At 42.3% G+C, this 26731-nt stretch overlaps 1 protein-coding gene across 10 annotated transcripts in view; it reads right to left on the bottom strand.

Annotated features, from left to right (window-relative positions):
* BACH2 (BTB domain and CNC homolog 2) overlaps positions 1-26731 on the bottom strand; it is a 194097-nt gene that overhangs the window by 102442 nt on the left and 64924 nt on the right. For 8 of the 10 annotated variants that reach the window (XM_027695248.1, XM_027695232.1, XM_027695240.1 and 5 more), the window contains one exon: positions 4149-4257. The gene's annotated coding sequence lies outside the window, so the exon portion shown is untranslated. Of the gene's footprint in view, positions 1-4148; positions 4258-5987; positions 6163-26731 lie in introns of those variants that run through there. The other 2 variants (XM_027695195.1, XM_027695224.1) reach the window with 2 other exon arrangements.

Below are 26731 nucleotides of genomic sequence, written 5' to 3'. Positions count from 1 at the left end.
TCAAAAGGCATGCAACCTGTCGTTTCTGATTCCTTACTCAGAATTAGCATCAGCACTGAATGAGAGTATATACAAATCCCCTACAAATGAATATTTGCCTATTGGGGACTGAGTGGAGGAGCAGAAGGGCTGAAGGCCAATGGTGGTGATGGGCTACGTGGACATCCTTAGAAGTCACACTGTGCCAGCACATACTTTGCCAGGCATTCATGAGTGTGATGTCCCACTGCCTTGTACCACCTTCCTCAGCTGCTAGGGTCACCTTTGGTAACCCTCTGACCAGCCTCAAGCACTCTTTGGTTTCTTTCTTACACACAACTGTATTTACATGTTAGGAGATCTCCATGTAACTCGAAAGATGACAGAAGCTATGTTTCTGATTCTGTTGGGTTGTGCAGGGTGCGCATGTTGAGCAGACAGGAATGACTCAAAGCCATAAGCAGACAGACTGAGAGGAGAAAGGTGAGAGACAGGGAATATTCCAAATGCCTGCTGCTGCACTGGGGCAGCCAAACTCCACAAGAAATAGGCCTGAAAGAGTTGGAAAGAAAAAAATCAACCCTTTTTAGATCTGGAAATCATTTCCTCTACCCTTTAACATGGAAATGCAAGCAGCAATAGGTGATTATCCCTTGGGAGGAAGCATATCCCTCCTGTTCTAGTCCCTGGGGTGGCTCGTCCCATCACAACATCCACGTCTTTCAGCAACATCAGTAGGATTTGTCCTCACAATGAATGTGAGGAAGGTTGGATATTAGGAAGAAATTTTTTACAGAGAGAGTAACCAGACATTGGAATGGGTTGCCCAGGGAAGTGGTGGATTCTCCATCCCTGGAGGTTTTTAAGATGAGACTTAGTGGCACTTAGTGCCATGGTTCTAGTAACCACAGTGGTGTTGGATCAAAGGTTGGACTTGATGATCTCTGAGGTCTTTTCCAACCCGGTTGACTCTATGATTCTATGATCTCCACTGCATGGATGAGGAAGTCAGCCACAGGTCTGATGAAGGAGGTTGGCCGAGAACACACAGGAAACCTGTGACCAAGGCAGGGAACTGAACCCAGACCATGAGTTCCAGTTGGGTGGTCCAAGCTGGGTAGTTGACAGATCACCTCTTCTTCTGGGGCTTTGTGATTTAAGTTTGGTGGGTTTTATAATGAACATTTTTTTTTTCATTTGTCTAGTCACTACGTTTCATTTCACTTCCACTTCTGCTTTGTGAAAGCTTTTTATTTTGCTTCTTTTTGTTTTGGCTAAAAAATCAACACAACTGAACATTAAACAGAATTTACCTTCCACTATTTGGTCTTTTCCCTCACCAACATCATCCTCTCCCTAGAGCTCAGTGTTAAGTGTCCTTTGTGCACCCTGTGCTCATGACTATGGCGTCATTAAAACACAGGAGTGATATTTAGAAGGAGATGGCTTGATTCACAGCTTCACAGAATTACAGCAACGGCTTATGCATACAGCAGCACTGTGAGGCAGCAGAGCAGATCTGGTGGGAAAACCAGAGAAAAGAGATGCACAAAAAAGGTAAGTTCCAAAGTGAATGTTCTGATGCTGCTATGCATCACACTGACATGAGCAATCATCTGAAGAACAGCTACCAGTAAGCCACTGCATCAGACTGCCTAGGATGTTTTAGTGGGTTAGCTAATGAATCACTGGGAAAACGTGAGCCATGTGCTCATGATGGGTGAGAACAACGTCTCTCTCACTCTCATCATGATCTGTGGTTTAATCAATATTTGAAAATTTTTTAAGATTCCCTGTGAAAGGCACATAATATGTACTTCTAAGACAAAATTCTGTGGTATTATACTATTTTCAAGGAGGTGCAACAAGTCAAACCACTATTTCATGAAATAATTCACACTGTTTGAATCCTTCACAAAATGTCTCAAGTTTTGAAAGGGAAAAAATAACTCATTTCCACCTGTGTAATAACTAACACAGTGAGAAAGAAAAAGACCTCAGACTTTTGTGAGAAAATGCTGCAAACCCACAAACTTTCAAAAGTCCCCAGTATGCTATTTTCAACTTATCTGGATGTGGTCCAAACTATCCACAACTAACCAAGGTGCATCAGAAGATTGTCATCATTCCACTCCCACCACAGGCTTTTTGTGCCCACTGTGCATCCAAGGCTTTCAAGCCCTAAAAAATAACATAAGACTTTTACGCTTAAAGCAGCCGAGCAGCTGCAAAAATAACTCTGTGAAAATATTAAATACTTGGTCCCACTCAGCAGCTGGAAAAACAATTACTGAATGAAAAATTCAGCGTTTGATATTACTTAATAGTTGGGGAAAAACTATTTGTGAATCATAATTAACGTTTATTTAACCATTTAAAAGCACGTATCTACTGTTTGAGGCTTCATGGAGAGCCAATATGTGGCCTTCTGGCACCATTAAACAGACTAATACAGTTAAATTGGAAGGACATGAGGCAGAAAACCACAAGTGAATCCTTCAAGGAACTGGTACAACTGAGACTGCCTCAGCAGCATGCACTCCAACCTAAACAACTCTGTTTCTATGATTTTAAATGATTTTATGATTCTGTGAAAGCAATGATGGCTTGGGTCAGGACATAAGTTCCAGAAGCAGACAGATCATTTACAGGCATGATACTGAAAACAAATATTATGCCTTGTTCTAAATTTCTAATTAGAAAACTGTTAGAATTTAGACTTTTTGAAGTCCTAATTTCCCCCAAGCAATTCCCTCACTTGTTCTCTGCCAATCTGTGATAGCTGAAATGCCTGATCATTGACAGCAACTGGGTCCTTTTTTCATCTCATTCACCTTCACCCATGCAGAATTGGGCTGAGTGCCTCATGGGTCCAGCAGGCACAGTGCAGGCACAAAACAGCAGTTATTGTATCTAGCAGATAACTGCTGGCGGAGCTGAGCCAAAGAATTTTGTCCAGCACAGCCTCACCTGCAGAGAGACCACAGCTGACCACAAAGAACAAAGATATGCAAAAAAAAAGCCTATTGCAAAAATTGACTCAACTGCTGCATTTGAAGGACTTGGTGATGGGATTACGGGATTAGCATATATATATATATATAAACCCCCTAGTTTATGTACAAAAAATGTCACCTGTGGGGAATATTTTGCAAGGTGCTGAGGAGTGTGAGCAGCCTGCATAATACGCTTGACTAAGTGATTTGAACTCTAAGTAGCTAACTCTCCCACCATTGCTATCTCAAGGGACCATGTTATCAGAGGCCATTTCGAGGAAAATGCACTTATGTCATAAATACTTCTCATATCATACTTCTCGTAACCTGCAGCAGCAGAAAAATGAAGGCAATATAAAAAGAAATAAAAGATATAAAATTTCAGGTCACAAACATCCCCAAATGGATTATGCTATCAAAAGGAACTGTTTAAATAGCATGATGAGGTTTTCTTACTGTACATCTTGAAGTTTTCTAGGATGATGCTATTAATTCTAAATGCAAACATGTTCTCAATGCCATACTCAATGCAATTGGCTTGTAATATGAAATAGGGCCCTCTTCATTGAGACTCACTCATCACTAGAATGATCTCAATAATCCTTGTGGGTCCCTTTCCAAATCAGGATATTCTACGATTCTGTGATCATGGAAACAGATGCAGCTGACAAAATTCACCTCCATTCACTGAGGTTCCCTAGCCATATCCCCTGCATGCCCAAAGAGACAAACCAGTGCTCTTTTTGGATCAGAAACGGCAACCTGTCACGGACGATTTCAAACTGAGTTAGGCAGATCACAGTTTACAAAAATCTCCACAAAGCATTTGCCCTAGCAGGGCTACACCAGCATAGCTAAAATGCCGAAGTGTAAAAATGCAGGCAGGGATGAACACTCAAAAAACATGTATGCCATAGAGTTAATGACAAATTTCTTCACAGGCTTACATGTAGCTGCATGTTATCAGAAGCGTTCAGGTACTAAGCTGGGGAGTTTTAGAACAAGTCAGCAAAAAGCCTTTAAAGGGCTTTAGCTCTATGCTTCAGATTCCCACATGCAGTGCTAGTGTCAACTAGATGTTAAACTATGAAATTATAAGGAACAACCAAAACATCTCAAAACCACCCCAAAACTGAAGAAATCATTTGATGCTGCTTTTGCAAAAATACTTACTTACAATACAGTCCTGGAAGCAATTTCCAAGCAAGCCAACTGCTGCTCTAGACAGTTTAATGGATGGTGTGGCTCAGCTCTTTCATACAGGCAGCACCTACAGTTATATCTAGAAAAGGAGAGATAACCAAAATTCTTTATGAGCAAATACACAAATAAAGTAATCTTTCTCTTTAAAACTATAACATGGTTAAAACTAGCTTCAGTAGGTCTCAATAAAGTTCTCTTACCAAGCTTCATCTGTGCTGCCTGATCACAGGAACAAGCCCCAAGATGCAGCCCAAGCCAGCCTACGGCGTATAAGCCAAGAGCGACTGTGCTTGAGAAAAAAGCCCCACACCGAGTGTATCAAAGCAGCAAACAAACGAGCGCAGCTGTTTTTCTCATCTAGTTCTACTTAAAACATTTGCAGGAAACGCAAGATGAATTAGTGCCAAAGAAATGTAGGTGATTTCAGCAAGGCCAGGAATTCCAGGCGCCAACTTCTATTTTCTCTCTCTTGAGTGGGTGTTCACTTGTAAGTTGTAGACACGTTAGCAATTCAACAACTGAGCGAATTAACGTTCGGCTTAGCAGTCATTGTTAGGTTGGGAGGTTATTACTGCTTGTTCTGCTAAAGTGACAGGTTTAAATTGGTTTGTATCTGAAAAGTTGTTTTCTACAATACATACTCCCTGTCTTTTTGTACGGAATAATTTTCTTCCATCATGTCGACTCCTATTGTACAAACCAATAATGCCAGCTCCACCAAAGCAGCTGGGATAGGCAAGGAGAAACAGCAAAGGGACAGGTGAGGAGGAGAGAGCACTCATCACCCATCATTTCTCTTTGGGCTGCCACCTGGGGTTTTTTCCAGGTATTTTATGTGGTTGATTCAAGACTTTTCAACGAAGGACTATGCTTGCATTTGCAGGACACGTTCTGTTTTTTAAGCAAGGAAAGGCAAAACACAAGAGCAAAGAGAGGGCTTTACTTCATTGAGCCATGAGTCTGAGAGAGATGTTGGCTATCAGGCACTGCTTGGTGCACAGGATGGAGAGTTGTGATTTCCCAACTTTGCAGGTGATCATTTTTAATGGAAAAAACAAGTTTTCAAGGTTGAGCTGACTGGTACAGAGGAAAAAAACATACCACCACATGTCAAATTTTTGCAGACTCAGATCCATTTTGTACTAGTAAACGAGCTTGCATCCTTCCCTCCCGCGTGGTTTTTTTTTATTTTAGGGTAGCTCACAAGCTGCTGACAACTCACACTGTACTAAGAGCTGTTCACACCACACAAAGTGTTTACCACTCACAACTGATGCTAAAAATTAATTTACAGTACTGCTACAGCAAGCTTTGACAAATTGTCATGTGTTGACACAGTCATAAGTTGTTGGTTAAAAAAAGTAACACTTCCCTCTTCTGCCACTTCATGTTTGAGACCAGGGATGGGCACATTATGCAAAGTTTGAGGGTTCGTAAGCTTCATAAATGTTTGGGCTTCACAAAACAAGCTTGGTTGTGAAAGTTTTTTCTCTTACAGTTAGGCATGTGTTTATTGCCAAAAAGACTCTAGTAAGAAAAAAAAATCCTTTCCCATCTACCAAGATCTGTGTGTTGTGCAAAACTAGGAGAAAAGGCTGTAAAATAAATAACCTTGCATGATACTTGTTCTAGATAAGATCACAGCAGTGACAAATAGCCTGTACCAACTCCTCAGAGCTGTAGACACCACCCTCCTACTGTAGAAAGGAAGGAAAAAAATACAGCTACAAGTAAGAGTTTTAATTGTTCTCAGCTGTCACACAATGGTATCTTAAGTGAACGCATTTATTTCTCGATTCTCATGTGTACCTCTATATGGAAAAAAACCCCAACCAGCAGTGGCATTCATCAGACGAGGTCCAAATTGATTTCCATGTACTCAAGATAGTAAGCGTTAGTCAGCACTCATGCCCACCACTGGTAGCTCTTAAATTGTTCCTCCTCCTCTTCTTCCTTAGGGCAGGAACACTAATCTGTCTCGTTTACAACCTGGAATCAGTAATGGACATAAAGGTGTTTCCAGCTGACATGAGCAGTGTTTCAGTGGTGATATAAACTTAAAACATTAGGCCCACACTAGCCTAAATCCAGCAAAATGAGCACTCAGAGCGCCTGCCAGATGGGCTTCATGAGGAGCACTTAAAAGCCACTGCTTTACATTGTGCACCAGTGACCTGGACTTCGTGTGCTCTTGTACCTCTCCGTAAACTGCAACAAATCTCAGAGCACAGATTGCATGAGGATGCAGAGCAAATTCATTCAGGAAATTAGTTTGGCAATACAAGGAATTAATTTTCTCTTTTTTTTCCCCCTTAACAACTGTACAAAGTAGAGATTCTTTGAGTGGTTCCAGAGTCCTCAAGAGAGGCAACGCTGTACCTCTGTAGGACCAATCCAACTGCCCCATGCTTGCATCAGTGCAAGAATCAGCCATCTAATTTCTCTACAAAATCCCAAACACATTACATCAACCAAAAAGACCTCCCGCAAAACATTAAGGGGGGATGAAATTTCATATAGTCTCTTCACCTCACACACCCTGTACAGAATTTCTTCATCACCTGAGATGTTACTCTGACAAACTACTTATTCTCAAATAGGTCTAATGGAAGCAAAGTACATTTACATCATTACAGTCAGGATGGACATTACCTTGTGCTGCTAGCTGGAATGGTATCATCCATGCTTAATTAACTCATTGCTGTACATTCAGAAAATCACTAAAGTGGAAACTCCTACCTTCCTCCTCCAAAGTAACAAAAATTTACAAATATTTTCTGTGCATCTCATGAAATGCATTATTTCACTGGATTCAGTCCAAGAGTCAATGAGGTGAAATAAAAATGATTCAACTATTAAGTCAAAAACTTCAGTTGTCTAGTTACCTAAAAGGTAACCATTTTCTCCTCCACTTTGGAAAAAAGCTAATTTTACCCTAAGTTATCTCAATTGCCAATATACGATCTCTCCTGTGCATTTTTACTTCTTTGCTGTATAGAAGGGAATATAAGGACCTTAAACTCAGAGTTCTTACTTTGGGATGGAAAGAGCCCAAGATATCCCCACTAAGCAAGTGGAGAATACTATGAGGAAAAAAGTGGGACTTGGGGTTTTCTGAAGTTTTTTTTCTTTATGTTTGTTTATTTTGGAGTGTTTTTTTGAGACAAAGTATCTGTTTACCTGTGACAAGTCTTTTCCTGAGGGATCGAACTTGTGCGTGTGAAGAAACCACCCACAAGCAGAAGGGCCATTCTTGCCAAGTCCCTTGTGTGAGCCTGTGCTTGCTGTAACCAATACAGGGCCAGTGCAGGAAGGTTCAGTAGCAGGGAAATGCAGATTGAGGATCTCCAGTGGTCTCCCTGCATCACACCTCTCTGCTCTGCCCTCCAGGATTCATCACAAGGAGGATGGCAGAGTCTTGGTTGATCCCACAGTCACACTCCCTCAAGCTGCTATATGCAGGGCATCAGGAGAAAGCCATAAAGATGACATTCATCCCAGCAAGCCATCACCAACATTTCAAAGGCAAAAGGAAATATATGAAGCTGTCCTGCTCCTTGATGATACACATGCACAACTGAAGGGGTAAATACATGTATTGAATATATATATACTAAATATGTACTGGATAGCCTCTGTTTGCATGGGATGCAGACTGCATGAAACAAATTCTGCTGGCTAGAAATTCAAAAGAAAAGGAAGACTGCAGCTTTCTTATTCCATGGGAACTGTTCTTTCAACCAGTAGAGACAAGATGCTAACCCGAAGACTTCAGAGCTGCTGGGGTTTAGGAGGGGAGGGTCTCTCCTCTCCCAAAGCAAGTAGCATCAGTGACTACCTACACTGTGAGCAATCTTCTCGTCTCTGCTCCATGCCTGCCTTCACGTTGCTGCAATGGTCACCAAGTCATCTCTGTTACACAGAGCTTGGCCACCCACGAGCAACAGGGAAGCTGCTTAACTGGCAGCCTGGCAGGATCTCCTGTGAGCATGTGGGGGTGGGAGGAAACCTCCTAACTTCCCACTTGAGATGGGGACACGCTTCAAAAGTTCCTAAACTTTAAGAAAGGGCTGAGATGCTCAAACTGTCTTGAATGGAAAGGATTTCAGTATTGGAATACTGGAGGTATTTAAAAGATGTGTAGATGTGACATTTATGGACATGGTTTAGTGGTGGACTTGGCAGTGCTGGGTTAATGGTTGGACTTGATGACCTTAGAGATCTAAAGATGCTGTTCCCTTCCTGACTCTCCTCCCCCTGTGAAGGAGGGAGCAAGGAGAAGCAGTATCTCTGCAAGCAGGAAACAGTGGGAAAAGGCATTAGATCTTTGCCTTTCTGGAGCCCACTTTGTATTTCCAGCCCTTTTAAGCAGAGGAAAATTAGTGGCCCTATGAAGAATGTAATGACTTGAAAGCTGGCATCTGTGTCCACCTTTGCTGCTTCATCAGAAAGGAAGTGCTAGGATCCTTCAGAAGGCAGACTGGGAACTGCCTTCCCCATGCGCACAAGTGTACTCACACACATGTGCATGGGCATCTGTAGTGGGTTTCTGTGGCTAGTTTTTGGTAGCCAGGGGGCTACAGGGGTGCCTTCTGTTAGAAGCTGCTAGAAGCTTCCCCTGTCTGTTGAAGCCAATGCCAGTCGGCTTCAGGATGGGCTTCCTGCCGCTGGCCAAGGCCAAGCCAATAAGGAGTGATAGTAACGCCTCCGTGATAACATATTTAAGAACAGAAGGCTGTTGCACAGAAAGAATTCTAGCCAGGGAAGAGCGGAGTGAGAACATGGGAACAACAATGCAGACACCAAGGTCAGTGCAAAGGAGGGGGAGAAGGTGCTCCAGGTGCCAGAGATGAGGCCTCTGCAGCCCATGGTGAAGACCATGGTGGAGCAGCTGTGCCCCTGCAGCCCATGGAGGACCATCGGGGTGCAGAGACCCACCTGCAGCCTGTGGAGAAAGGAGCCTATTAGTAATAAATTTAAGTACTATCCTCACTTTGAGTCTGTTTTGCCCGTGAAGGTGATCGGTAAGTGACCTCTCCCAGCTCTTACCTCAGCTCATGAATCCTTCAATGGTTTTTTTCTGTCCTCTGTCCAGTTGCAGAGGGGAGTGAGAGAGCAGCTTTAGTGGGTTCCTGGCATCCAGCCATAGACAACCCACTACAGCACCCTTCTCCTTTGCTTTACCTATTTTTGTTTTTAACTGTATATACTAGTATGTTTTTCAGTACTTTCTTAGCATAACATACATTGTATGGCGTGTAACGATCAATGACAGCATTATCTATAGCATTAGCACAGAAATATGTAATTCATTGAAACAAGACTTTCTTCTTCCCCAGCTTCTCATAGCTAGTTTTGTTAAATAAATCTATCTAACTTCTTGCTTGATTTGTGTCTACTCAGATCAAACCTCTACTAAAGCCAGAAGCGTTTTGTTTTTAAAAAATATATTCCCATCCTCCCAAATGAAATCTCTACTTCTAGCTGAGATAATATCATCCTGTTTTTACTGTAATGTAATACTTCTAAACAAATGAACTTAAAAATTCAGTTATGGCAATGTACAACTAAAGGGCTCTAGAGGTTTATCTATCACATGGCAAACCCCACTCCTTGTACACCTCGTACACACTCCTTGTATGACCACAGGATTCTCTGGATGTTTTTGAGCAACGTCTGGACAGAGAGGTAGCGAGGTAATGAAGAAAAAAATGTCAAGTTTTATGAGATCTTTAGCAAAAATGTTTAAATTGAGCCATGTGGTTAGTACATTTTGAAATCCTCCTATCTACTCTATGTAACATTATCTTGCGTGTAATCTGGTTACAAGCAAAATAAAAGAGACTGCTGGAAACCTTGCTTGACCTTTTGATTCACAGTGATTTCCACAGCAGAAATCACTGCAGGAAAGGTACCAGTCTAAGTAGTTAACTAGTAGTGTACAATCCACCTTTAATACCTGCTGATAATGACAATTCAATGAAAGGATGAACATATTCCCATGTCCTCTGAGCCAATTATTCTTTATGGGGTGTTCAAGGAGCCACCACCCCATTTATATACACTTTGGTACTTCCCTCAAAATTACAAAAGCATCCCAGTTTCAGGAATTGCTAGGTTGCAGTGAGAACATGTTCAAAGAACCTGTCTGTTCAGCAACATGGACACCAACACTGGCAATACAAACGTTGAAGAGGCACATGGGTTTACGCAAAAATTTCAGTCAGCATAAAGAAAAGCAAGACTAGGACACAAGGATCCTAAATTAATCCAGTTCCTGTCTTCCCACTGGCTTCCCTTGGATTGACTTTGGTTTGGATTTTAGTCAAGTCTGGTTTACAGTGCCCAACTTCGTCTGTCATAAAAAATCTCTGACCCTGTTGGAATGTTACTCATTACGCAGCCCTGCAAAAATTATTAGCTACATTACAAGGCATTTCCCTTTGGAGACCAGAAAGGGTGAAGAAAGGGGATGGAGAGTGACAGCTTGTGGTTTCAAATGCTGAAGCAAAAAAATAAATAAGTAAGAGGAATACAGGATACAATGTGTTTACATTTGTCAAAACAAGTTTCCTGGAGACATAGAGGGTTCATGCTGCTGAGCTGTCACTTCTGCTTGAAACTGCTGCCTCATGCTATCAGGAGGTCAGTCACTGACCTACTTTCTGATAGGACTGAATTAATTTGCTACTTCTGTACACAAACCTTTTTTATTTTTTTAAAGGAATACTTAAAAAAAACAGAAAAAGCTGCCTTTTATCCAATTGGTACCATGCAAGGCTACTACATACCCTGGCACAGGGCCCACTGTGCCTGGGCTGCCTATTCTTTTGGAAAAACCTGTACAGAATATTTTTAATGAGTTGACGCTGCAAGTAACATCTTTCCTTTTTGAACTCCTACACTACACTAATACCCACAATTTAACCTACTATGCACAATAATGGAGGCTAGCACTCAAATAGACTGTGTTTTCTCTAGGTTGCTCCTGAAATAGATGCCTACCACCACAGGATTAGCTCCCTAAACAGACATATGCATGGCACAATATACTTAGAGGATTAAAACATGAAGTTATTAATAGAAAACAACATGAGTAGGTGAAACTTATGAACTAAACACCTATCGATCCAATTGTTCCCTGCACAGAGCCAGCTAACAGTGCTCACCAGGAGATGTTGGTATGATAGGAGCCCTTAAAAGCATTCTTCTCAGACAGTGAAGTGACAGAAGTAGTAACAAAAGAGGTGCCACCTACTTCCTCTCTTTGCTTAAAGGCAACCTACCTGCACATAGCTCTAATGTCACTACAAAAATCCTTTCATTAAAATAAAGCCATTGGCTGAGGGTTTCACAGATCTTTCAAATACTTGGACCACCAAAGTATCAGAAATCAGCTCTTGGAAGCTTCATTGCTTGGGTGGACTCATCTTTCCAGGTCTCTAATGGGTAGCAGCATTACTGTTTGGAAACAGAAAAGCAAGGTACCAGTGAAAGCAGGGCCATTCCACATTAAGGCTCTGGACTAACATTTGGAAGATGAGACCTTTTCAGCACCTTAGTCTCCTAAATTCACCTTACTCTCCATCTGCTAAGCAAAGATAAGGATCTTTGGTACTTGCTTAGTACCAAAACTGACTTGAGCTCTGATTCGCCAATGATGATGTGGGGATGATGGAAGACTTCCTGAAGTGCAGGTTGGTAGAAAACTTCTGTCTTCTTCAAGCTGGCTTCCAGCTCAAAAAGCTCAGCAGCCTCTGCAAAGCAGGATGTTAAACGCTGCAGAGTTGCTTCTGTGTGGGCAAGATTGTGCTCTATGGCAAACTTGCCACTGGCTGCCACAAGAGAGGAGCCACAAAGAGGAGATACAAGGACTCCCTGAAACAATATCTCAGCTTTGGCCATACTGATCATCATCATTGGTCTACTCTGGCCTCCAATCGGGAGACATGGAGACACACTATTCATTACGCTGCTGCTTCTTCTGAGAACACAGGCAGAATCATTCTTGAGGAGAAAAGACAACGCAGAAAGAACCGTGTCTTGCCAATACCGCCTAAGGACACTTTCCTCTGTGCCTTTTGCAACTGGACTTGTCTATCTCGCATTGGCCTTTTTAGCCATCAGCACGCTTGTAGCAAGCGTGGATAGAATCCTTCTCAAATCTTTGTTCGCGAAGCCTAGCCATGATGATGATGAGTACCACAACACTGTGGGAGAGACTCACACTTTCCTTTGCATTTCCCCAGGGTCCAATCTAATAATAGTGGAGGTAGTACTAACTACTGTAATAAAAGATGATTATCGGTATCACAACAGATTTATGATCACTCAAGTTCCTGGACTTGATTCAAGATAACTATGCCAAACCTAGCACTTGCAACTGCAAGCGCATTTTTGTCAACCCTTTTAGCTTTAATTTGTGCATATTTACAAGCTCTGAATCTGAAGTTCAAATACATCCAATAATTCACTCAAACCCACCAGGATTTGAAAACATCAGGGAAGTGTCAAGATGTCATCGAGCTTGTTCTGCAGAAAAGAGTGCTTTATAGTTTCACAAAGAAACAGAAAAGGGAGCTATTTAACGAGATGGTGGCATATTGAAACATGGAGAGATAAGTAATTAATAGCTACCTTCTTTAAGAGAAAACTTTTCTGAGTGAAAAATCAGTTTATATGAAAAACTACAAGTCAATTGCTGCCATTTTTGGATGGATAAGAACTGTCATGCACGTTAGCATCTCCATTACCATGAAGGATTTTACTCCTTTAAGCAACTCACAAAGACTTTCACATAAAGCAGCATGTGGGAAGCAAGGAACTAACAGAAGGAGACACCAAAGAAATGCTGACATTCGTAACTAGAATTTTAATGAAAAATGTTATCAGGAGTACATGAAAACAGGAGAGAACTTCTGCCATGAGAAGCTGAAACTTTAGTCCCTTAGGATCAGGAGTAACTACACAGTTGTATAGGTGCTATCATCAGTATATATAATATTGGCCAAATAACCTCTTTATGTAGGTAGCCCAAAACATTTTCCTATTTAAAAGATCCAATATTCAACTAGTAGATCACCTAATTCAGAACCCTCTTAACCCTGACGTGCAGATTTCTTTATCAAATTTCTATACAGCTTCAAGTGGCACCTTAAAGTAAACAAAACAGGAGAGAGGAAAAGTAGTAATGCTCCAAGAAATAGAGAGTATAAACCCATTAATTAAGCATTTAATTCTTTTTATCCCTCATGTCTATCTTCACAGTCTCTCTCGGCAATCAACCAATTTTGGGATTCACTGCTGTCATGCCAATCGTGGCAGTACTTCAGTTAAAAAGGCACTGTCAAACATAATGAAATTTTCCCTCAGCTTGTACCCACACTGTGTACAGCACACACACTGCCTGGCAAGGGAAGGTGGGGAGTGATAAGGCTTTATCTGCTCTAGTTCCCAAGAACTGCAGACCTGTCCTAGGTGGCAACAGCACAACTGAATCACACTAATGGCTGAGACTACATGCTATGGAAACCACCTCACACCCTCCCATACAACATACAAAAAGCACCCAATGGTGTGTTTTCTGTCCAACTTAGTGGTGGACTTGGCAGTGCTGGGTTAATAGTTGGACTTGATGATCTTAAAAGGTCTTTTCCAACCTAAATGAATCTATGATTCTAAGACTCTTTTCTAACCTGCCTCAGACTAAGGCATACTATAAACACAAAAAAAATTCCCATCATTTCACTATTACAGCTCAATCTCTCTTGAATCTGAGGACATCATTCCCTGTCCTTCACCCAAGGATACTGTACACAGAGCAGAAGGACATGGCAGAGGGATTCCCCATTGGGAAGGATAAAATACATCTCTCTAATTGGCATGTCTGTTTCTAACAGTTTGTTTTCACACTGGTCCTACTGGAACTAGTGTTGGCAGAGATCAAACAGTAGGTCAGGGCTTATAAGGCTTTGAAATATGTAATGATAGTCACTGACAATGAGCAGCATGTTTGTATCTGCTGACTCAGGTGAGGAAGGCACTACTGATGTCCTGACTGCAAACTGCATTTAAAATGCAAGTTTGACTTGCCTCACCTGAATTATCCCTGCTTTCTGTCTCTGGTAACCTCTGGCCTGGCAGTTGATATTCCCAAGCAGCTTGTGGCAGTAGCCATCTGAAGCCAGTGCACCAGGCTACTGGGTCCCGGCCATCACTGTGCTGTCACCCAGCACGCAGCGCAGCGGGGCCACGATTTGCTCAGCCTCTGGGCATTGCTGCAGCATAAATGAGGATAACCCAAATGCCAAAGAAGGGCAGATATTCAGTCCTGCAACAACAGCATGCTTTACAGCAAATAACTCATGGCCCAGAGCTTGAAATAGAAATGTATGTGACAAAAACTTCACGACATGGAAACTGGTATTAAAAACCCAGCAAGCTGCACTGTTTGCCATCTTGGTTTCCAACCCTTGTAAGAAGTCCAACTAGCTCAAATACAAATCTGTAATATCAGTCTCTGAGTAACAGCTATTTTAAACCAATTTTGGCAGACATTTAAAATCGTAACCAGGATGCCAGCTGTATGGCTTCTTGCTTCCTTCTCCTGGCTCCAGCTGGCCAGCAGTGGCAAGGGGACACCCGACTGCTCTGCTAGGGAAGCTCTAACACCTCCACCTTCCTTCAGCCCAAGTGTGCTGGGTTTCTGCAGCAAGGAGAGCCTGCCTTTGCCATTCCAAGGACAGATGAAGAACACCACCAATAAAAACCAGAATCTTCAAAGTTTCAAACGTTCCCTTTCCATAAAACCAGCCTTAGAAAGAGAATAACCGATAATGAGCTGCAAAACTGTTTTACAGGCACTCACTTGAGATGACCCACATAATTCATCCACTTTGCCACTTCACATTTCCTAAACTGCAGGAGTATAAAAGCTTTTACAACCATGCACAATCACATCACTTTTCTCTCCTTTATGTGTAAAAGTGCCTGGCATATTTTTTCATTTATCAGCAAAAATTGACATCTCCACACAAATACATGAACTGTGATATCCATTTACAAATGCGTGAACAGCTAACATTTGCTGATCCTGGTAACTTCTCTGCTCCTCTCTACCTTTTCCACCAGCCTCCTCTGAACCATCTGAGTGTGTTTCAGCTTTCCAAACACCAGCCAATCCAGAACTGCAGCTGGAGCACAACTTGCCACTTAGCAGAGTTTCTTTTTCCTGGATCCTCAGGCTGCACAAAGCTCCCAGCTCAGCTTCCTACATGGGAATGCACAACAGGAGGGTAAAATTAAACCTCGTGACCACACAGCACAGGTTACAATGCATTAAACTGAATATAACAAAATATAAATAAAAGTAAAGAAAGATCCACAGGAAGTAAATCCCACTTTTTCAATGCACATTGCAGGAACATACATATACACCAGAAAGGATTAGTGTACTGCATCTGTGTTGGAGGGAGGGAGGGGGAGAGGTCAAGTCAGGAAATTTGGGAAGCAAAAGCAGAAGTATCTGACAAGGAAATGGCACTGAAGAAAGAGGGAATTTTTTTGCACAACTGCAGCAATGCCTGCAGGGTCAGAGGGACGCGGTGAGGGTGGGAAGAGATGCTGTTCAAACAGCATTGCTGGAAGAGCATGAGGTCAGTCAAAGGAGGTCATGTCATTCCAGCAAAAAACCCTGCTGGAATTATCCTACTGGGCAACAATGATCACTCTCACAGAAAGAGTACAACGCATGAGCTCGGTCCAACTAAGCAACCCAGGACTCCAGCTATGGAAAAACAAATCCCAGGAAGCAAGGCCGTTCACGACAAACTGGACACAGATAGACTGCAGCTGCTGAAACACATAACCAGAGTGACATAATATTAGAACATACTTTTATTCTTACTAAGACAACAACAAAACAAAGCCTGAAGCTGTATTTTGGGCATGCTAGCTTAAACTATCTTTAGACAGGAAAAGTGTGTGCATACAGATGTTCCAGCAGGCACAGAGAGCAAAGAGTTGGAAAAAGCACTCGCTCACTTCCGAACCTTATAAAAATCATCTGTTGTAAATAAGGCTGGGAATAAATGCACCAGGCCATGATGAAACAAAATAAAAATACAAAAGCGGGCAAGAAGCCAGTAGTTGGTCAGGGACTGGTGAAGTATAATGGTTGCATACCTTCTCCAGTTTCGCTTATCCCAACAGATGTTTCCAGGTGTTATCCCCTCCTGCAGTCTCCCTCTACGTTTTACTCCTCCTGCCAGCTCTTTCATCCAGCTTTCTAACTATCTCACTTTCACAGATGCTCTCTTGGAATCATGATTGAAGCTATAAATTCATGTCTACACATCTTCAATAAAAATAGTTTTTCTAAAAGCTGTTCTTTCCTATCAATGGTGACACAAATGATACAGAGTCACTGACAATTCAGGGGTCTCGCTGCAGCGTTAATCACTTATCATGGCAGAAAGCAATGCTCTGTCTCACAAGGAAAACAGCAATAATGGAACTTTTTTATATTATATATATATATATAACTGGAATCACTTTTTACTTGTGAAGAACTGAAAAATACAAGAACCAGCCTCAAATCTCTTGCTCTATGGAACACCTATTATTTTTAAAGTAAAACATAATTATCCCCTCATTCTAGAAAAAAACTCATGGGTTGATCAGTGCACTAATAGACCTAATTTACGGTGATCACTGCTCAGCCTGCAGTAGTAGAAAGATGAGGGAGGCAACCCTATGAAGCACAATTTAGAGGTCCCTTGACAAAACCCCTATAAAAACAGGATATAGAAGACTGGGATGCTTCCATGTTAACTCAATGACTGAACTCTGGTTTTACCCAAGAAGACCCTAATGTGCTGTGGCAAAGTACTGAGTTAAACCTCAAGCACAGAAAGGCTGTTTGTCACAGGAAGGACAGTTCTGCTGCAGCCCACAGACCTGAGATCCAGACGCAGCAAGGACAGGGTCCCTGTATAGGTCACGTGCACGTCTAGATGCGTTCTTCCTTGTCGCCCTCGGATGTAAGGAAATCCTGCAGGCCACAGTCAAAGCAAGCTATGCTTTCAAGGGCTCTAAAGCGACCCAAGTGAACTAACAATACAAAAGACTCTGCTCATCTCACAACCTCCAAATCTTTCTTAATCCTTGGCCTGTGCCAAAGCAGAAATCCCAAAGCTTGTGCTTTGGGCAAGATGTGGAAGTGACTGTTCCTGTAAGCAGGAACACGAAAGCTTGTTCAAGAAAACTGCGATATGCCTGGAGGCACATTACCTTTGAGCTCAACTTAATTTGACTTTATTGCCAATAAATTAGTCACGGGCAAGCATTGGGTTAATATTGTTAGGGCAAATTCTGGGCATAAAGCCCTGGGAGAGAAAGCATAGCTTTGGGTTATGGAGATAGGCCACCAGCTTGCTGATGAGGAGGCACCGGCTTGGCAGACTGATGGAGGCACCAGATAAAGAAACACAAAAATGCACCAACAGGAGCAAAAAGAGATAGCAAAGATACTGATTAAAAACCCCCAAGAAAGTGCCAAAGCAGGGAAGCTTGGCACACAGGGACAGTGCCTGAGGAAGAAGTTCTACATGGCATTTTTAAAACAAGGGCAGGGAAGCAGGAGCAGAGTTCAGCTCCGGACCTGGAAGGGACTGGTCCACCCCGGTGAGTGCCTCTGCCTCCAGGAGAGCTTTCCTAAGCTCCTCGCTTCCATGTGTGACCAGCACAAGGCTCTGCTTGCAACAGGCATGCTGTGCCACCACTACTGCAGCGTGATAGCAGCTTCCCAACATGTAAGGGGATGCCGGTAATTCTAGTGCTGCAGCAATATTTGCCATAGTTTTTGTTAAGGTTTTTATATTCAACAAAGCCACTATTGTTTTTTATTGATATTCACACATGCACACAGTGCTTAGAGAGAGTGTGCGTGTAGGGGGAAGAGAAGCTGAAGTGAAAGTTCAGCTTCTTTCAACTTAATTTGTTAAGAGGTTCATCATTTTTTGACAGAATAATCTTTCCACGGTGAGTTATTTTCACTGGAAAAAAAGAGGAGACCAACAAATTGCTGGATATAATTTGTGCCTTAAATAATAAAGCAATTAATGGCATTTTAGCAAGAACACATTCTTCTCTCCAGAAATAAAATCCCTATTTCATCTCACCTAAATTGCTTGGTCAGCTTCAAATAAGCGCAATATAAATCTCCTTCCCATACTGCTGCTGTTATCTATGATAAAGGGAAGAGACTGAAGGTAATCCTGTGTTCTGTATTCACTGACACATCATTTTCATGCTACACTACACTGTAATTTATTTCTAATGGGATAAACCTCTTGTGGTCTTCCTGCATTGTTCAGCCACACACACATCCCCAACTTACGGCACCAAGATTGTGGGACCTGGCAGGTGCAATATCCAGGGACCCCGTGTGGTGGAATTAGGATGTCTGCTGCACATTTCAGCAAAGCTACAGTGGTGAAAATAAACAGAGCGACTGTATAATTAAGGTATGCTTTTATTCCTTCCCACCCACTACCTCCTGGAAGCAAGGCAGTCAAAGAGTATGACACTTTTCAGTACTTCTTGTAATTTCCAACTAAACTTTTAATTTTTTATCTAATCGGTTTGAGATGCAAATCGATGCAAATAGACATGCAGAGCCGTAAGAGATTAAAGGGCATGGGAGACGGCAGAAAGTGAGAAGTCCTTATGGTCTTAGTCACAGCAGAGATATCGTTTCATACAAATGAAAATATCTTTAAAGTTCTTTCTGCTGTCCTCATCAAGAGGAATACAAGAAATAAGTAAACCAATGTATGAAAATCAAACCAGGGCTCTGAAGAGCTACATGTACTATTTTTGTTTACAACATTTTCATAGCATTTTGCAGAAGAATATAAAACCTGTGACTTGAGGCTTATAAAAACTGTCTTCAAATTAAAAGCCTAGACTGACGATTCAGTTATTCCTGACGCAATCCCGAAATGGAGAGGTGCAAACAGAAGGCTACCTATGATGTTCCTGCAGAAATTAATATAATTTAGAGAACATTTCCATTAATTTGTAAAAACTTTTCTCCGCTAAAATGTGCAAGGCCACTATAGATACTTAAGCTGCTGCCAGTTAATAAATGGTATGATCAAGCACCACAACTTAAAGATACAAGAATTTCATTTTTACCATGCCTTTCATACCTAGCTCTCTACTTCTGCTGATTGCTACACTCACATAGAGAATGCACCTTACAAAGTAAAATACTGTCTAATTAGCTGTCTAGTACTTATCTGGTGATTTCTATGGCCCCATCACTCCAGCAGTTTACAACATGATTAATCTCTTCTGAATCAGATGGAAGGTAGAAACTTGCAGCTGCGAGTCATCTCTCCAGATCTCCTTTCCTGTTGATGCAAAGTGACAGTCCCTTCCAGGGCACATGTCACACCACCTCAGGTACCCATCTTCGAGGCAGTGAATGAACCCCTCTGCTGCCTAGAGAAGGGACTAAGAGCTCCACTATGGCCACCTGCACACAGACAAACTCCTTAGGGGCCTGGCGGCAGGAGAGCTGGGTCTGGTCTCCTGGCTCAAGGTCACTCACAGCAGTATTTTCACAGCTTTGCCATCTCCAGCTGGACTGGGGTCCTCAGTGTGCCCCATGCCCCTGGGAAGGAAGGCAACATAAATAGCCAGCCTGCAGAGAAAGGGCAGGAAAAATACAATGCCAGACACCAGTAGCAAGGCTGCAGCTGCTTTGTATCACTTCTTACTGCAGATTAGGAACGTTAGCTCTGGTTTACCAACAGTTCATGCTTCAAAAATTTGATAAAATACCCCAAGGGCCAATTTCCTGCTGAACTCCATCCCTGCTGCCATGATCAATTTGTATTACGACTTTGTTCTGGGGGATGTATCTGCAAATGACTTGATCCAGGCCAGATAGGCAGGCAGCCCATTGCACGTCCACACTGGATCCTGGGCAAAGGCAAGTGGCCCCAACGAGGCTGGATACCAGCTTAATGGGGTTTCCAGCTGAGATCCTGCAAGCAAAGGTCCCTGCAGAAACCACTGAGCAGCCCTACCAGATGGTCCTGGGGCTCTGTGGAGCACTGGCCAGGGAAGCCCTTGGGCAACCAGATTTGGCCCCTGGCATGCCCCAAGCTCTCATAACTGGCCTCTGCTGCATCCCAACCTACCTACAGAGTTTGGTGACATCTGTATTCTGATGTCTGCTGACGTCAAAATTTCAAATACAGCAGGTCCTGTGTTCATTTAGGTTCTTCTCATCTGAAACTCCCTCTTAAATGCAATCCAGATGAGCTCCTTGGCATGGATAGCACATGCCATGGCAGCCCTTGTTGTCTGCAGCCCCACTTAGCAGACTGTTTTCAAAAGGGAGTCTATCTTTTAGATAGACTGCCTTTCACTGTGGTTGGAAAGGGGATCCTTGATCATGCTCCCAAGCTCACACCCTCCTTTCTGAGCACCTCTGGAGAGGGAAAGCAGCATAACTCCCACCACCAACTCAGGAAAGCACTGTGCCTTTACTAAGCTGCTTGTGATGTCTACTGGTTCTCAAAGGGAAAATGCATGGCTTAGCTCTTGCCTGCCAAATAGGTGACTTCATCACTTGGCTACAGATACCAAAGGGTGCTATCATGTGAAGCATGCAGGTCTGTCTGCACCTACTGCCACGGCTCACCCTGCTGCTGCAGGGGAGCTCTGCTGCACCAAACAGGGTAGGCTGAAAGTAAACCTCAAAACAGATGCTCAGTCCCAGGTTTGTAGTTACCAGGAGCCAAAGCTATCCTACAAGGCTACTGAGAAAGAAACAAAAGGCCTAAATCTGGCTTAGCTAGGAAGGTTGTGGTAAACGGTAACAAATGCCTTTGAGGGATGTGCAAGTAAAATTCTCACTGTGAACATGGCAAAAAGCTTTGGTTTAGGTGCTGGAACAGTCTCCCCAGGCCTGGTGATGGGATCTTCTTGTCTCTACCTTTTAAAGCTAGGCTGGATGAGAAATAATAAGAGTCTGGCTGGGAATGTGTGAGCAGATCATCAAATCAGTAGTTTCTGCCTTAAATTTCTAACTCTGAAAAATCAGCTTATCATCCAATAGGCAGGTGACACTGCCACTAGGAATAAACATTTGATGGCTGTTTGCACCCCAGTGTATAAGTCAAAAGAGAATCAGCAGAGTTGAGGTAACACTGACCTAACAAGACGGTTGCACACTACTTCAACCCTGACACACAAGATGCTAAGCTGCAGTGATAAAAGCAGGGAGAATGAATAGGGTAACTTTACTATGAAAGCAGTAGAGGAACCAGAGTTATAAAGAACAAACAACTGAAATTCTATTTGTACTAGTGAAGGAAGGATTATAAATAACACGGGATGTTATTTTTGTCCCCATGTTATACAAACTGGTCTAAAACTCAGGTACCTAAACATTTTTTTTACTTTAGTAACTGCCATCATCTAACACACCAATTGAAAAAAACCCACTAAACTATATTAAGTCTAACACACAAGCACCCATGAAGCAGAAAGGTAAGGGCTACCCTTCACCTCTGAAGACAATCTGTAGCTACACTTACACCACCTTGGGTCACTTTTAAATAAAGCTACAAGCAACTTTACTCCCAGTTCAGTGTGTGAAACGCATGCTTTTTTTCTATTTCCACAGTAACTTGCATCACCTACTAGCCCCTCAGGACAGTTTGTGAAACCAGAAAAAGTAGCGTACTGTCCACTGCTCCTAATTAAAATCTCAGAGAACTCTGTGGTCAGAGAACTCTGGAGAGCTGGTGAGGTCGCGTGATTTCCTTGAGGCCAGACAAAAAAAGCACTCTAGACCAGAGATGACAGATTTCTTGGCTTGTCCATGCAATTCAGCCCTCTGCAGCCTGGGCCAGAAATGCCGTCACTGGGAAGCTCTGGTTCCTCTCAGTGACTTTAAATAGTCTAAATCTCTAAAGGAGAAAACCCCATGTAAGCACACACCCACTCCCCCAAGTGTACCAAGAGTAACTTTTTCCCCCAAAGCCTTCTTGCACCCGCAAATGTTGCTCTGGGAGCCAATGCAGCTCCAATGCCTGTGCCAATCTCTAGCTGCTCTCTGCAGTTTTTCTGTATCATTGAGTGCCAGTAAGTGTTCACACTCCAAGTAATATCTGGTCTGACCATTTGCATGTTCCTCCAGCTGCTCAAGAGCCCATCTGCTCAGACAGGCTTGCTGGCTTCACTCTCAGCACACGACCCAATGTTTCCATCACTTACCCTGGAGAACTTGGGGGACACACTGGTGACAAAGTGACAGATCTTTGCATTTGTGACAAATTCACTCCGTCTGTTACCTAGTATTTTCCCCAGGTATTTACCTCTGGAGGCATGAGGCATCTGTGCCTCTGGTGAGTTTCCAATACTCACATCCACATGTTAAAATGGAAATAACATCTGAGAGGAAGACTCCTAGTTTGGGCTTTACATTTGTATTTTCAATGACTAATTTTGTTTAAGTTGGTAAACGCAGCTGTTGCCTTGCCAGTTGGTGACATTTCCTTTTGGACTTCCCCCCGGTTGGTGTGTCTCTGCCAAGACATGTAAATTGTCTCATTCCTTGTATTCCTTTGCCTTTTTATACAATACTTCACTTGGGATTTGCTAAAGGTCTCGAGATTTGTTTCCTTAAATAAATTATTAGCCCTGCAATGCCAGACAGTATTTATTTAAAAGTATTCTGAATTGTCACTTAAGTATCCCATGCTCAGGATGCTGGATCTAACTGATGTAACACTTCACTATATTATATCTAGCTGTACTTTTTCTTATGGCAACTTGGTCATGTTACCATCCTCTCAACAGCAACCTTACAGAGGTGACGGAATGCAGGTTGGTTTTACACCAGCGTTATCCACTATGAGCTGTTCACTCAGCTCTTTACTTTAATGGTTCAAGCTTGTCAAGACTTCACAGTCATTATAAATACATACTTGAAAAGAGCAGATTAGTCTCCTGAAAAAGGTAATAAAAATATCCTCCCCAAGAGCTCAAAACAAACAACCATATTAAACTGGCAGATAATCTGCCTCAAGCCAGGGAGCAGGAGAGGCAATTCAAAATTCTGTTCGTTCCTTTATCTCCTGATCTGAAATGTCTGAACTGAAGCTGTAAGAGAAAAAAATTTGAATCTCTGTTGTTCTGTTTTTTTTAAATGACTGTACCACTGAAAGAAACAGAACTTCTCTTCAACTTTTGCAATTGCTTGCATCACCTTTCTAAAGTACTTTAACTGGAACGCAATTTCTCTATCAGTTGGATTATTAATTTTTTCATATTCTTGAATTTCTTGAAGAACTCAGCAACTCTTCACTCAATCATTTTTTGGTAAAGGTCTCTACCTGCAGCTACTCCAAATTTCAGTTTTAGTGAGTTTTTCACATCTGCCTTCGTGCTGTGAGACAGCATCTTTAGCATCAGCTTTAGCATTTTCAGTTCCTTTGACAAGGTCATAGTGCTCATTGTCCTTCTCCTGCCACTAAACAGCTTTCACTTGCTAACCTCAGACAGGCCTACTCGGTGGTGGCACCTTGCCTTTTGAGCAAAGGGGATAGCTTTTTCAGGAACTAGATCAGCCTCTTGGGAAGGTTATCTTCCTTTTTTTCTCTTGGGACGCTCTACTCTTATTTGGAAACTGACTTTCCTGCTGCTTTTGCTGGATGTATTCAAATGTCCGGTGCTTGCTTTGATATTTCCGTCCTTGGAAAGCCCACTATTTGGGACCGCTCGGCTGAAAACCAGTTACATTTTTAGCAACATATGACATGTTCACTTGCTAGCAAAAACAATTTACTAATTCTTATTAATAATTCTCCTGCACATTGTCTTTTTTTGTATTGTCACAAAAAAATAACAATCACTTCTACTGCATGCAAAGTCTGCTGAAGATAAGCACTGTGCTTGCCTCCAATACACTCAGACCACAACAATTCCACCAGCTGCTCTGGGGACACCTTTACCCTATGCCCATGTATCACCAAGAGTCTAGAGAGCAGGTAGGGCTCTGCCAGGCCCCACATTATTGTTTTGGAGATAGATGATGATGTTTGGCCATTGATTCCTCTATTATGAAACCTGAAGCCTGTCCCTAACCCTGAGAAAGAAGTCTCCCTGTTAGTAAGCAGATGTCAGCTGAGGAATTTGGTCTAAATCTGCTGACAGCTCTTATCGCAGTAGTTGTCTGTTGGTAATATTATGTAATTGTCATTTCATGTACTGTGCTTGAAATCTAGTTCAGAGCAATCGACCACTAATTGGTTTCCGGTCTACAAGCTATTTTTCTGCCTTGGAAGTCATAATTAATGCTACTCCCTCCAAGTTATCATCATCTTGCTTCATGAATATATTATAGCTTTGTTTTCATTCTTAAGATTGCTCTTCATCAATTCCTAGTCACAGACAGTTTGCTTACTCAAAGGATTTTACTTACTGTATTCCTCTATCTCTTTCACCTGTGCCTCTTTTGTTGTTGCAACCTTTCTTCCAGTGTTCCAGAAACCTACTTTCTGTGGCTGGTTTTTTTTCCAAACCTTTCCCTGAAGAACTCCTCAGAGGCTTGCCTGGCTCACGATTTTTACCAAAGCAGGTCGTATCATTTCACCCACGACAGAATCTGCTACTTATCTGGCAAATACTTTGCTGGAACAGCTACTTTGCCATCTTCCTCTGATTTGTCTCTTTTTCAAGGACAGATTTTTGCTCCTGCAGCTGTACCCCCAACAACAGGGTGTTGTATTACTGTTTTTCATCACGACCATGACTTTTGACCAGTTTGATTTGGGTCATGAGACTCTACAATCTCACCCTGAGCAAGGTCAACTGGAGCCTTGTTTTGGTCGCTGGGTTCAGGTGGTACCCACATACTGCCAGCTGCTAAAGGATAGCAGCTGTTTTCCTGTCACTTACATTCTACTTGATAAGGATGCTGCAAGATGAAAAGATTGCAGAGTACTCACATTTTACAGTAACAGCAGCCATTTCAATACCTGGCTTAAAAAAGAAACCACATCTTGCATTTCAGAAACAGCTGTGTTCTGTCTCCAGAGCTGCTGTAAATTGTTCATACCTTCTTCTGCATGACATTTTGCATGGCATCCCTCCCTCGCCTTCAGCACACTAATATGTTAGAAATTATCACCGCCCAAATTTTATGCAGGTTCATGTTAGGACTCCCTAAATACAGTGAACCATAGAAACTTAACACTTACCAGAGCTGGGAGAAAAAAATTCAGACAATTTTTTTTTTGGCTACTGAACTAGCTCATATTCTTCTATACTTACGGTGCTATTTGTGTCAGCAGATGGAGAGTGAAAAGGAAGGTCCCTTTTGCCAACAGTTTATACTACCTCACATGAGAGATGTTATCTACATTTGGGCCCCACGTGAGAAAGTAATTTTGGACCTGACAATGGGTAAGAGCAGACTTTGCACTTGGATGGCCAAGCCACAGGCCTGAAACATTAACATTCAAAAGGGAGAGCCAAAATGGGCCAGCAATGTTGAAAAGTTGTACAACATTGCAAAAGCCCAGTCTTTCACAAAGACAAGTTCCACAGAGGGAAAGGAAATTTAACCCAGAGGACCAGTACCTGGGACTTGCTAACTTTTTCCCAGAGCAAAACTGTAGGGGGTAGCTATCAACCAAACAGGAGATGAAAAATCTAGACCAAATCAGGATGTTATGGGCTGCTCTGGAAAACTGCAGGATGGACAATGGATTAGGTGAGTGCACTATCTCCACTGAGGGTGTCACCCTTGGCACCAGCCAGGTTAGTGAATAGAGTGGGAGATGGGGTTGGGAGAAATAAAAACAACAGTTCAGGGTTAAAAGAGGAGTCCCCTGGTTAAAAAATGAGGAAAAAAAAGCTATTATCCAAGATATTCAGAAATGGGTGTCAGTCAGGACAGAAGACAGAAACAGGGAAGACAAAGAAGCCACATTCAGAAGAACATAAAAACCAGATGGCTTAATGATATTTGAAGATAACAAGCTCTCAGGTAGTATAAATACAGGCTGAGCAAGTGTAAGCCATTCACTGCTTGCTTTAAGAAAGACAAACCATCCCCATTTTACCTCTTCATGTTAACACACTGGAATAAACAAACAGCCACAGAAAGACTAAAGCAAACAAGGGACATGGGCTGTGTTAAAAACTTTCTTGTATAACCCCGAGCAACTACTTCATGCCCCAGCTTATACACATGTAAAAGCTCTGTATACTGCAATAAGTGTCTGTAAGATGGGTTTAATCAAAATTTCTTGCTTAAAGCTTGCTGTTTAGTGTATAACCTGGAGAAAAGTTAAGTAATTTTGCCATTTACAGTTATCTGGTACATCATTTCTCCCTAGAAACACGCTTTTTTTCTAAAGTACCAAGACCATAAAAGTGCCCTGTTTTTCTGAAATGGAGAGACTTGAATCCACCTGTTCAAATCTAGACTTTAAAAAGCAGCAAGTGCAGACATGGAAAGGCAA

The sequence above is a fragment of the Neopelma chrysocephalum genome, unplaced genomic scaffold, assembly GCF_003984885.1.
Source record: "Neopelma chrysocephalum unplaced genomic scaffold, ASM398488v2 Primary Assembly neopelma1_23b, whole genome shotgun sequence".
Taxonomy (NCBI): Eukaryota; Metazoa; Chordata; class Aves; order Passeriformes; family Pipridae; genus Neopelma; species Neopelma chrysocephalum.
The sequence above is the reverse complement of the archived record's forward strand: the minus strand, read 5'-3'. Positions and strand labels throughout refer to the sequence as shown.